Source organism: Narcine bancroftii, chromosome 3 (assembly GCF_036971445.1).
Source record: "Narcine bancroftii isolate sNarBan1 chromosome 3, sNarBan1.hap1, whole genome shotgun sequence".
Classification (NCBI taxonomy): Eukaryota; Metazoa; Chordata; class Chondrichthyes; order Torpediniformes; family Narcinidae; genus Narcine; species Narcine bancroftii.
The window spans coordinates 328,319,266-328,333,169 of NC_091471.1; positions in this window are offsets into that span (position 1 = coordinate 328,319,266).

Genomic DNA, 13,904 nt, shown 5'->3' on the forward strand with positions numbered 1-13,904 from the left:
TGCTGGTGGGGGGGCGTGTCTGTCACTGTAACACTGGGGTACAGTACAGGTGGTGACGGGTCTGTCACTGTGTACCACCGGCGTTCGTTACTGGTGGGGACGGGTCTGTCACTGTGTAACACTGGGGTATAGTACTGGTGATGACGGGTCTGTCACTGCGTACCACTGGGGTACAGTACTGGTGGGGACAGGACTGTCAGTGTGTAACACTGGGGTATAGCACTGGTGGGGACAGGTCTGTCACTGTAACGCCGGGATAGAGTACTGGTGGGGATGGGTCTGTCACTGTGTAACACTGGGGTACAGTGCTGGTGGAGACGGGCTGTCACTGTAACACTGGGGTACAGTACTGGTGGAGACAGGTCTGTCACTGTGCAACGCCAGGGTACAGTACTGGTGGGGACGGGTCTGTTACTATGTAACGCAGGTGTACATAACTGGTGGGGAAGGGTCTGTCACTGTGTAACTCCATGGTGCACTGCTGGTGGGGACGGGTCTGTCACTGTGTAACGCCGGGGTACAGTACTGGTGGGGACGGGTTTGTCACTATGTAACACCGGGGTACAGTGCTGGTAGGGACGGGTCTGTCACTGAGTAACGCCGGGGTACAGTGCTGGTGGCAACGAGTCTGTCACTGTTTAACACTGGGGTACAGTACTGATGGGGACGGGTCTGTCTCTGTGTAACACCGGGGTGCAGTACTGATGGGGACGGGTCTGTCACTGTGTAACGCCGGGGTACAGTGCTGGTGGGAACGGATCTGTGACTGTGTAACGCTGGGGTGCAGTGCTGGTGGGGGCGGGTCTGTCACTGTGTAACGCCGGGATAGAGTACTGGTGGGGATGGGTCTGTCACTGTGTAACACTGGGGTACAGTACTGGTGGAGACGGGCTGTCACTGTAACACTGGGTTACAGTACTGGTGGAGACGGGCTGTCACTGTAACACTGGGGTACAGTACTGTTGGGGGCGGGTCTGTCACAGTGTAACGCCGGGGTACAGTACTGGTGGGGACGAGTTTGTCACTATGTAACATCGGGGTACAGTGCTGGTAGGGACGGGTCTGTCACTGAGTAACGCCGGGGTACAGTGCTGGTGGCAACGAGTCTGTCACTGTTTAACACTCGGGTACAGTACTGATGGGGACGGGTCTGTCTCTGTGTAACACCGGGGTGCAGTACTGATGGGGACGGGTCTTTCACTGTGTAACGCCGTGGTACAGTACTGGTGGGAACGGATCTGTGACTGTGTAACGCTGGGGTGCAGTGCTGGTGGGGGCGGGTCTGTCACTGTGTCACGCCGGAGTACAGTACTGGTGGGGACGGGTCTGTCACTGTGAAACATCGGGTTTCAGTACTAGTGGAGACGGGTCTGTCACAGTGTAACATAGGGGTACAATACTGGTGGGGTTGGGTCTGTCACTGTGTACCACAGTGGTACCGTACTGGTGGGGACGGATCTGTCACTGTGTACCACAGGGTTACACTACTGGTGTGGACGGGTCTGTCTCTGTGAAACATCAGGATACAGTACTGGTGGGGACGGGTATGTCACTGTGTATCACCGGGGTACAGTACAGGTGGGGAAGGGTCTGTCACTGTGTACCACCGGAGTTCAGTGCTGGTGGGAACGGGTCTGTTACTATGTAATGCAGGTGTACATAACTGGTGGGGATGGGTCTGTCACTTTGTAACACTGGGGTGCAGTACTGGTGGAGACGGGCTGTCACTGTGTATCACCGGGGTACAGTACAGGTAGAGACGTGTCTGTCACTGTGTAACACTGGGGTATACTACTGGTGGGGACAGGACTGTCACTATGTAACCCTAGGGTACAGTACTGGTGGAGACGGGTATGTCACTGTGTAACACTGGGGTATATTACTGGTGGGGATGGGTCTGTCACTTTGTAACCCTGGGGTACAGTACTGGTGGAGACGGGTCTGTCACTGTGTAACATCGGGGTACAGTACTGTGGAGACAGGTCTGTCACTGTGTAACACTGGGGTACAGTACTGGTGGATACCGGCTGTCACTGTGTAACACCGGGGTATAGTATTGTGGATGAGTCTGTAACTGTGTAACAGTGGGGTACAGAGCTGGTGGGGACCAGTCTGTCACTGTATAACACCGGGTGACAGTACTGGTGGGGACTGGTCTTTCACTGTGTACCACCAGGTTGCAGTACAGGTAGAGACGTGTTTGTCACTGTGTAACACTGGGGTACTGTACTCGTGGGGACGGGTCTGTTACTGTGTAACGCTGGTGTAGATAACTGGTGGGGAAGGGCTGTCACTGTGTAACGCCGGGTTACAGTGCTGGTGGGGACGGGTATGTCACTGTATAACACTGGGTTACAATACTGGTGGGGACGGGTCTGTCACTGTGTAACACTGGGGTACAGTACTGAGGGGGACGGGTGTGTCACTGTGTATCACCGGGGTACAGTACTGGTGTGGATGGGTCTGTCACTGTGTCTCACCAGCATACAGTTCTGGTGGGGACGGGTCTGTCACTGTGTACCACCGGTGTACAGTACTGGTAGGGACGAGTCTGTCATGGTGAAACGTCAGGGTACAGTACTGGTGGGGACAGGCCTGTCACTGTGTACCACCGGGCTACAGTATAGGTGGGGACGGGTCTGTCACTGCGTATCAGTGGGGTACAGAGCTCGTGGGACGGTTTTGTCTCTGTGTAACACTGGGTTACGGTACTGATGGGGACTGGTCTGTCACTGTGTAACACTGGGTTACAGTACTGGTGGGGACGGGTCTGACACTGTGTAATGCCGGGCTACAGTACTGGTGGGAACGGGTCTGTTACTGTGTAACGCTGGTGTAGATAACTGGTGGGGACAGGTCTGTCGCTGTGTAACGCCGGGTTACAGTGCTGGTAGGGAGGGGTCTGTCACTGTGTAACACTGGGGTATAGTATTGTGGACTGGTCTGTCACTGTGTAACAGTTGGGTACAGAGCTGGTGGGGATGGGGTCTGTCACTGTATAACGCCGGGGGACAGTACTGTTGGGGTCTGGTCTTTCACTGTGTACCATCAGGGTGCAGTACTGGTGGGGACGGGTCTGCCACTGTGTAACACTGGTGTATAGTACTGGTTTTTTTTTTGTTTTTTTTTTAATTTTTTTTTTAATTTTTATTTTTCACACCATAAATCACAATAGCCATGATATACACTTTTTCTTTTTCACACATTTACAGTGACTTTTTCTCCCCCCCCTCCCTCCTCCCAAGCCACCCCCCCACCCCCCCCTCCCCCATCCATTTTAGGTATACAATCTAGGTTGCATTAATTCAGTCAGACAATGTTGTCATTCAACAAAAATACACCAGAAATTCTACAGAGTCCATTCTTTTCTTTCCTTCTCCTTCCATCAACTTAGGTAATGTTTGTCCCCGGTAGGTTTTCGCTATTGTATTTAATGTAAGGCTCCCATACTTGTTCGAATATTTCAATATTATTTCTTAAACTATATGTTATTTTTTCTAATGGAATACATTTATTCATTTCTATGTGTATAGTACTGGTTGAGGCGGGTCTGTCACTGTGTATCACCGGGGTACAGTACTGGTGTGGATGGGTCTGTCACTGGGTCCCACCAGCATACAGTTCTGGTGGGGATGGGTCTGTCACTGTGTAACACTGGGGTACAGTACTGGTGGGGACGGGTCTGTAAGTGTGTAACACTGGGGTATACTACTGGTGGGGACAGGTCTGTCGCTGTGTAACGACGGGATAGAGTACTGGTGGCGATGGGTCTGTCACTGTGTAACACTGGGGTACATTACTGGTGGAGACGGGTTGTAACTGTGTAACTCCGGTGTACAGAACTGGTGGGGACAGGTCTGTTACTGTGTAACCATGGGGTACAGTACTGGTGGGTATGGGTCTGTCACTTTGTAACGCCGGGGTCCTGTACTGGCGGGGACGGGTGTGTCACTGTGTAACCCTGGGGTACAGTACTGGTGTGGGGACAGCTCTGTCACCGTGAAACATCGGGGTGCAGTACTGGCGGGGACGGGTCTGTCACTATTGAACACTGTGGTACAGTACTGGTGGGTCGGGTCTGTCACTGTGTAACACTGGGGTACAGTACTGTTGGGGACGGGTCTGTCACTGTGTTCCACCGGTGTACAGTACTGGTTGGGACGGGTCTGTCACTGTGTACCACCGGCAACAGTACTGGTAGGGACGGGTCTGTCACTGTGTAACACCAGGGTACAGTACTGGTGGGGACAGATCTGTCACTGTGTACCACTGGGCTACAGTACTGGTCGGGACCGGTCTGTCACTATGCAACAATAGGGTACAGTACTGGTGGGGACGGGTCTGTCACTGTGTAATACTGGGGTGCAGTACTGATGGGGACGGATCTGTCACTGTGTAGCACTGGGGTACAGTACTGGTTGGGGAGCGTCTGTCAGTGTGTAACACTGGGGTACAGTATTGCTCTGGATGGGTCCGTAGTGGTCTAACACTGGGTACAGTATTGTTGTGGACGGGTCTGTCACTGTGTAACACTGGGGTACAGAGCTGGTGCGGACGGGTCTGTCACTGTGTAATACCGGGGTACAGTGCTGGTAGGGACGGGTCTGTCACGGAGTAACTCCGGGGTAAAGTGCTGTTGGCGACTAGGCTGTCACTGTTTAACACGGGGGTACAGTACTGATGGGGACGGGTCTGTGACTGTGTAACGCTGGGGTGCAGTGCTGGTGGGGAAGTGTCCGTCACTGTGTAACGCTGGGGTGCAGTGCTGGTGGGGGCGGGTCTGTCACTGTGTAACGCCGGGGTACAGTGCTGGTGGGGACGGGTCTGTCACTGTGAAACATCGGGTTACAGTACTGGTGGAGTCGGGTCTGTCACTGTGTAACATCGGGGTACAATACTGGTGGGGTTGGGTCTGTCACTGTGTACCACAGTGGTACCGTACTGGTGGGGACGGGTCTGTCACTGCGTATCAGTGGGGTACAGAGCTCGTGGGACGGGTTTGTCTCTGTGTAACACTGGGTTACAGTACTGATGGGGACTGGTCTGTCACTGTGTAACACCGGGGTACAGTACTGCTGGGGATGGGTCTGTCACTGTGTAACACTGTAGTATGGTAATGTTGTGGACCGGTCTGTCACTGTGTAACAGTGGGGTACAGAGCTGGTGGGGATGGGTCTGTCACTGTATAACGCTGGGGGACAGTACTGGTGGGGACTGGTCTTTCACTGTGTACCACCGGGGTGCAGTACTGGTAGGGATGGGTCTGTCACTGTGTCCCACCAGCATACAGTTCTGGTGGGGAAGGGTCTGTCACTGTGTAACACTGGGGTACAGTACTGGTGGGGACGGGTCTGTCACTGTGTAATACTGGGGTGCAGTACTGATGGGGACGGGTCTGTCACTGTGTAATGCCGGGTACAGTACAGGTGGGGACGGGTCTGTGAATGTGTAACGCTGGGGTACAGTACTGGTGGGGAAGGGCCTGTCACTGTGTAACGCTGGGGTGCAGTGCTGGTGGGGGCGGGTCTGTCACTGTGTAACGCCGGGGTACAGTGCTGGTGGGGACGGGTCTGTCACTGTGAAACATCGGGTTACAGTACTGGTGGAGTCGGGTCTGTCACTGTGTAACATCGGGGTACAATACTGGTGGGGTTGGGTCTGTCACTGTGTACCACAGTGGTACCGTACTGGTGGGGACGGGTCTGTCACTGCGTATCAGTGGGGTACAGAGCTCGTGGGACGGGTTTGTCTCTGTGTAACACTGGGTTACAGTACTGATGGGGACTGGTCTGTCACTGTGTAACACCGGGGTACAGTACTGCTGGGGATGGGTCTGTCACTGTGTAACACTGTAGTATGGTAATGTTGTGGACCGGTCTGTCACTGTGTAACAGTGGGGTACAGAGCTGGTGGGGACGGGTCTGTCACTGTATAACGCTGGGGGACAGTACTGGTGGGGACTGGTCTTTCACTGTGTACCACCGGGGTGCAGTACTGGTAGGGATGGGTCTGTCACTGTGTCCCACCAGCATACAGTTCTGGTGGGGAAGGGTCTGTCACTGTGTAACACTGGGGTACAGTACTGGTGGGGACGGGTCTGTCACTGTGTAATACTGGGGTGCAGTACTGATGGGGACGGGTCTGTCACTGTGTAATGCCGGGTACAGTACAGGTGGGGACGGGTCTGTGAATGTGTAACGCTGGGGTACAGTACTGGTGGGGAAGGGCCTGTCACTGTGTAACGCTGGGGTGCAGTGCTGGTGGGGGCGGGTCTGTCACTGTGTAACGCCGGGGTACTGTACTGGTAGGGACGGGTCTGTCACTGTGAAACATTGCGTTGCAGTACTGGTGGAGACGGGTCTGTCACTGTGTAACATCGGGGTACAGTACTGGTGGGGACAGATCTGTCACTGTGTAACGCTGGGGTACAGTACTGGTGGCTACCGGCTGTCACTGTGTAACACCGGGGTACAGTACTGCTGGGGATGGGACTGTCACTGTGTCCCACCAGCGTACAGTTCTGGTGGTGACGGGTCTGTCACTGTGTAACACTGGGGTACTGTACTGGTGCGGACTGTTCTGTCACTGTGTTCCACCGGTGTACAGTACTGGTAGGGACGGGTCTGTCACTGTGAAACATCAGGGTACAGTACTGGTGGGGACGGATCTGTCAGTGTATAACTCTAGGGTACTCTGCTAATGTGGACTGGACTGTCATTGTGGAACACCGGGATACAGTACTTGTGGGGATGGGTCTCTCACTGTGTAATGCTTGGGTACAGTGCTGGTGTGGATGAGACTGTCATTGTGTACACCGGGGCATAGTACTGGTGGGGATGATACTGTCACTGTCCAACACCAGGGAACAGAACCCCATGTTGTGGTTCAACTGCCTTTTGGAGCTGTGATTATGATCTGAGAAGCCTTCAGGATAGTTCTGATCTGCTTGTGCTTCTTGTTTCAGGACCACTGCGGATTGTAGTTTTCGTGCTGGCACTGGGACTACTCTGGATCCTTGCCAGCCTCATGTCTGCACAGGGGGGCCTCTTCAACCGAATGCGCCAGCTGCTGAGTGGTGAGCCGGGGCGGAGGATTGTGGAGCGCCTCCCCTTCCCTCTCTCCCCTTCCCTCTCCCCTTCCCTCTCCCTTTCCCTCTCCCCTTCCCTCTCCCCTTCCCTCTCCCCCTTCCCTCTCCCCCTTCCCTCTCCCCCCTTCCCTCTCCCCCCTTCCCTCTCCCCCCTTCCCTCTCCCCCCTTCCCTCTCCCCCCTTCCCTCTCCCCCCTTCCCTCTCCCCCCTTCCCTCTCCCCCCTTCCCTCTCCCCCCTTCCCTCTCCCCCCTTCCCTCTCCCCCCTTCCCTCTCCCCCCTTCCCTCTCCCCTTCCCTCTCCCCTTCCCTCTCCCCCCTTCCCTCTCCCCCTTTCCCTCTCCCCTCTCCCCCTTCCCTCTCCCCCTTCCCTCTCCCCCCTTCCCTCTCCCCCTTCCCTCTCCCCCCTTCCCTCTCCCCCCTTCCCTCTCCCCCCTTCCCTCTCCCCCCTTCCCTCTCCCCCCTTCCCTCCCCCCTTCCCTCTCCCCCTTCCCTCTCCCCCCTTCCCTCCCCCCTTCCCTCCCCCCTTCCCTCCCCCCTTCCCTCCCCCCTTCCCTCCCCCCTTCCCTCCCCCCTTCCCTCCCCCCTTCCCTCCCCCCTTCCCTCCCCCTTCCCTCTCCCCTTCCCTCTCCCCTTTCCCTCTCCCCTTCCCTCTCCCCCCTTCCCTCTCCCCCTTCCCTCTCCCCCTTCCCTCTCCCCCTTCCCTCTCCCCCTTCCCTCTCCCCCTTCCCTCTCCACCTTCCCTCCTCCCCTTCCCTCCCCTTCCCTCTCCCCCTTCCCTCCTCCCATTCCCTCTCCTCCTTCCCTCTCCCCCTTCCCTCCCCCTTCCTTCTCCCCTTTCCCTCCCCTCCCCCTCCCTCTCTCCCCTCCCTCTTGCCCCCTTGCCTCCCCCTCCCCCCTGCCCCCAGCACACATTGTCATTGAAACCCCATCAGATTCAATTGAGTTTATTGTCATATAAAGAAATGGTGAATATTTTTATATTTCTCCCATGCAGTTAAGACAACTCAGATCTCCCAGATTCTTTGCCAGAGTACATACATAACATCACATACAACCCTGAGATTTTTTTTTCTTGCCGGCGGCAGAATTACCACTAATTGGCAGTGCAAAAACAAAATGAACACATAAATGGAAAAAAAATGTGAACAAACTAACTGGGCGATACAGAGAGGGTAAAAATCACTAAAGCGCATGTCCTTATATGAGCCCCTGAATGAGTTTGTTGTCGAGGAGACTGATGGTGGAGAGGTAGCAGCTGTTCCTGAACCTGGTGGTACGATGTCTGTGGCCCCAGAACTCTTTCCTGATGGCAGCAGTGAGAACAGAGAGTTTTGCTGGGTGGTGTGGATCCTTGATAATCGCTCCGACAGCAGCGTTTCCCCGTAGGTGTTCTCGATGGTGGGGGAAGGTCAGAATGCAGTAGGCCATTTGGCCTGTCGAGTCTACCCCTGCAATGCCATCATGAGCTGAACCTGTTCTCCCATTCTCCTGTCTTTTCCCGATAAACTTTGATACCCCGATTATTCAGATACCCATCAAATCTCTGCGTTAAATCCACCCTGGTTTCCACAGCCGCTCTTGGCACCAAATTTCCGAGGTTCCACCCTCTCTGGATGAAGAAATTCCCCCCACATCTCGGTTTTAAATGGGCGCCCTTAAATCCTAAAGTTTTGCTCTCTTGTTTATACTTCAACCACAGAGTCTGCAGATTCTTGTGTTTTAATTCTACTCTGTCCAGGCCTCTCAACCTTCAAAATAGTTCTGAGGTGTTTCCCCCACCCCCGCATTCTTTTGAACTCCAAGGAATCCTGTCCAAGAGCTGTCAAACGTTCCTCATGTGCTAATCGCTTCATTCCTGGTTTCTGTCACTCCTGATGCAATCAAGCACAGCACTCAGAAATCTCCTTGTTAACTCTTTATTCAGTAGCAAGTTGCCTGGAAGAGTCCTCCCCTTGCCATCACACTGGAGGCAGTCTCATAGTGTCTCCATCCGACAAAAGGATGCACCAGCTATTTATACATTCAAATAAGGTAGTTAGATAAAAGGCTACATCAGCCCCAGACTTGCATGATCTCAGAGTAAAGCATTACATTCATGACCAGCAGCACCCCCTTTCCCAAGCCTGTCCTACACGGTGAAAAAACATGTTTTTTGGAACAAAGGGTAGTTTACAATTCTCAGACTCATCTGAGGGGACAAAAAAAAAACCCAGGACATCTTTTCTTGCATTCCTTTACCATGTGTTTTCATTCGATTCCTAGGCACCTCAAGGCTGTACCAGGCAGCACCAGTGTGAGAACGGCACCAGAGTACAGCACCGCTTTAACCTCTCACTACCCCATACACCGAGTCCCACCAGGCTCCCAAAGGTCTCAATGTTCACCTGTATACATCACAACGATTGCTCTTGTGAATTTTTTCTGAACCCTCTCCAATGCCAGCAGATCCTTTCTTGAGCGAGGAGTCCAAAGCTGTACCCTGTACTCCTCACCAGTGCCTTATAAAGCCTCAACATCACATAAGACAATTTCAGCACAGAAACAGGCCAGTTCGGCCCTTCTAGTCCATGCCAAACACCCACCCCATAACCTTCCATAGACCTTTCCCTCTTTTCCTTAAATATTAAAATCGAACCTGCATCTACCACTTTGGTGGAAGCTTGTCCCACACTCCCACCACCCTCTGAGTGAAGAAATTACCCCCTCATGTTGCCCCTGTTCTTTTCCCTCTTCAGTCTCAATCCATGTCCTCTTGTTTGAATCTTCCCCACTCTCAATGGAAAAAGCCTGTCCACATTGACTATCTGTCCACCTTTGTTTAACCTTTCCCTGTAACTCAAACCCTGAGACCCAGGCAACATTCTTGTTAACCTTCTCTGTACTCTCTGTATTTTGTTGATGACTTTCTTATAATTCAGTGACCAAAACTGCACACAATATTCCAAATTTGGCCTCAGCAGTGCCTTATACAACTTCAACATTACATCCCAACTCCTGTACTTAACACTCTGATTTATGAAGGCCAACTTACCAAAAGCTTTCTTCACCATCCTATCTTCATGTGACTCCACTTTCAGGGAATTATGCACCAGAATTCCCCAATCCCTTTGTTCTACTGCACTCCTCAATTTTCTACCATTTAACGAGTATGACCTTTGCTGAGTCTCCTACCAAAATGTAGCATCTTGCACTTCTTGGTATTAAACTCCATCTGGCATCTTGCCTATCTCCCACTGCAAGCTCTTGTATCCTATTCCTTTAGAAATGAGTGGATTCGCTGCCTTCACCTCCAATTCAATCTGGAGGTCAAGACTGTGAGGCAGAGGATCATGAAGTAGGCCATTCAGCCCATTGAGTCTCCCCCCTGCCATTTAATCATGAGCTGATCTGTCCTCCCACTCATTCCCACTGACCAGCCTTTGATGCCCTGGCTCTCTTTTTCATTCTTTTTATTGATCATATTAAAGGTGAATAATAACTGAGACTAGGAGTACATAATCTTTGTGCAGGATCACCTAAAGGTGAACCACCAGGTTGGGTTGGCAGTAAAGAAAGCGAATGCTATGTTGGCCTTCTTTCAAGGGGAATAGTGTCTAAGAGGAAGGAGGTATTGATGAGGCTCGATGGGGCACTGGGGAGACCTCACTTGGAGTAACCATGGGTCCCTTATCTTAGAAGGAACGTACTGATGTTGGAGAGAGTAGAGATTTACCAAGATGATTCCTGGACCAACATATGAGGAACGTTTAGTGGCCCTTGAACTGCATTCATTGAGTGTAGGAGAATGTGAAGGGAATCTCATCGAAAAATTTTGAACGCTGAAATGATTGGACAGAATAAGATGTTTCCCTTGGTGGCGAGTCCAGGACAAGAGGGTACAGTCTTAGAATGAGAGGGACCTGCTTAAAAACACAGCTGAAATTTCTTCAGCCAGAGGGTTGTGGGTTTGTGGAATTTGTTGATAGGGGTCTAACAAGTCAGGGGGATCGAGGGGAAAAGGCTGGAATTTGGATTTAGAGCTGAGAACTATTCAGCTCAGGGTGGAGTGGTGGAGCAGACTCAATGGGCCTGATGGCCTACTTCTGTTCCTTGATCTTGTGATTAAAGGGAGGGAAATATCACAAGATGGCGTCATATTGCATTATGCCCACAATTAACGAATATGTTCTTATCTTTCACACTGAAATCTCCAAAAAGAAATTATTATAAAACCCCACCTGATCTAAAGACAAAGGACTGACAGTCTATCCTGAGAATTTATTAATAAAATTTAATCCTCTGGTCTTCACCAACAGTCATGTGGAAATAATTTATAAAAGGTTGCCAAATCTCTTCAAATTTAACAGAAGAATCATATGTACGGCTCCTAATGTTTTCTAAACGTAAACATGACATAATTTGAGAGAGCCACTGAATCAAAGTAGGTGGATTAGAATCTTTCCATTTCAATAAGATTGCTCTTCTAGCCAACAATGTAGAAAAGACTACAGGCCCGATACATGGAAGTGGGGACTTGTCCCATTTCTGGAACTATAGTTCCAAAAAGAGTAATCAGTGGGTTAGGTGGAGGACTGATGTCCAGTGGAGCTGACATAGTCTTAAAAAAATATCTATCCAATACCTCTCCGACATAGGCCACGACCAAAACATACGAGTTAGAGAGGCCACTTCTGATTTACATCTTTTACAAACAGGACTAAGGTTAGAAAACAAAATTTGCCTATTTGTCTTTCGATCCTTGAGCCTGATTTAAACAAACTGAAACTGAGAATAACAGGCTCATACTGAAGAGGTTTTAACCCATCCAAAAATCTTCTCCCATGATCCCACTGGAACATGTAACTGAAGTTCCTCTTTCCAGGCCCTTTTAATTTTATTGTTAGAATTTAAGGCCATTCAATTGTTAGCTGATCTACTCAGCCCCGCTGCTGGCCTTTCTCCCCGTAGCCTTCAATGCCCTGGCTAATCAAGAACTTCTGCTTCAAATACACCCAATGACTCAGCCACCACAGATTCACTGCCCTCCTGCTGAAGGAAATTCCTATTCTGTCTCTGTTGTAAGAGGAGTGGGTTGGGAGGGTTGGGGGAGGAGGAGGGTGGGAGGGTTGGGGGAACTGGGGGAGGAGGGAGTGGGAGGTTTAGGGAGGGAACGGGAGGAAGGGGAATGGGTGGGAGGGTTGGGGAGGAAGGGGGGATGGGGTGGGAGGGTTGGGGAGGAAGGGGGATGGGGTGGGAGAACAGGGGAGGAAGGGGGATGGGTGGGAGAGTTGGGGAGGAAGGGCGGTGGGGTGGGAGAACAGGGGGAGGAAGGGGGATGGGATGGGAGAACAGGGGAGGAAGGGGGGTTGGAGGGAGGGACCAGGAGTGAGGGGTGGGAGGGTTCAGGAGTGAGGGGTGGGAGAGTGGGGGATCGAAGTGAGATGTTGTGTGGTGGGAGAGGGGTAGGGAATGGGGTGGGGGGGATCGAGGTGAGATGTTAGGTGGTGGGAGAGGGGTAGAGAATGGGTGGGGGGATCGAGGTGAGATGTTTGGTGGGAGAGGGGTAGAGAATGGGTGGGGGAATCGAGGAGAGATGTTGGGTAGTGGGAGAGGGGTAGGGAATGGGTGGAGAGATTGAGGTGAGATGTTGGGTGGTGGGAGAGGGTTAGGGGATGGGTGGGGACATCGAGGGGAGATGCTGAGTAGTGGGGAATTTGGGAGGAGTGGTGGGTCAGGTGGAGGTGTTTGGGTCACGCCTCCCTCCCGACTCACGCCTCCCGCCTCACGCCTCCCGCCTCCCTCCCGGCTCACGCCTCCCTCCCGGCTCACGCCTCCCTCCTTTTGGTCCCAGGTCCACAGGAGCTGCCAACTACTGGTAAGTCCACCGCCTGAGTGGTGGGTCTGCTGGGCAGAGGGGTTGTGGCCCACTCGAGGGAGATGGAAGGGGGTGTCTCTGACCCCTGGAGGGTGGGTGGGTGGGGTGTCTCTGACCCCTGGAGGGTGGGTGGGTGGGGTGTCTCGGACCCCTGGAGGTGGGTGGGTGGGGTGTCTCGGACCCCTGGAGGGTGGGTGGGTGGGGTGTCTCGGACCCCTGGAGGGTGGGTGGGTGGGGTGTCTCGGACCCCTGGAGGGTGGGTGGGTGGGGTGTCTCGGACCCCTGGAGGGTGGGTGGGTGGGGTGTCCTCGGACCCCTGGAGGTGGTGTGGGTGGGGTGTCTCGGACCCCTGGAGGGTGGGTGGGTGGGGTGTCTAGGACCCCTGGTGTGTGGGGATGTCACTAGATTAAGGGATGCTGGGTCTAGGTCCCCTGGAGGGTGGAGGGTGATGGCCGGTTCCCCGGAGGGTGAGGGCCGGTTCCCCCGGAGGGTGAGGGCCGGTTCCCCCGGAGGGTGAGGGCCGGTTCCCCCGGAGGGTGAGGGCCGGTTCCCCCCGGAGGGTGAGGGCCGGTTCCCCCGGAGGGTGAGGGCCGGTTCCCCCGGAGGGTGAGGGCCGGTTCCCCCCGGAGGGTGAGGGCCGGTTCCCCCGGAGGGTGAGGGCCGGTTCCCCCGGAGGGTGAGGGCCGGTTCCCCCCGGAGGGTGAGGGCCGGTTCCCCCGGAGGGTGAGGGCGGTTCCCCCGGAGGGTGAGGGCCGGTTCCCCCCGGAGGGTGAGGGCCGGTTCCCCCGGAGGGTGAGGGCCGGTTCCCCCGGAGGGTGAGGGCCGGTTCCCCCGGAGGGTGAGGGCCGGTTCCCCCGGAGGGTGAGGGCCGGTTCCCCCGGAGGGTGAGGGCCGGTTCCCCCAGAGGGTGAGGGCCGGTTCCCCCGGAGGGTGGGGGGTGAGGCCGGTTCCCCCCGGAGGGTA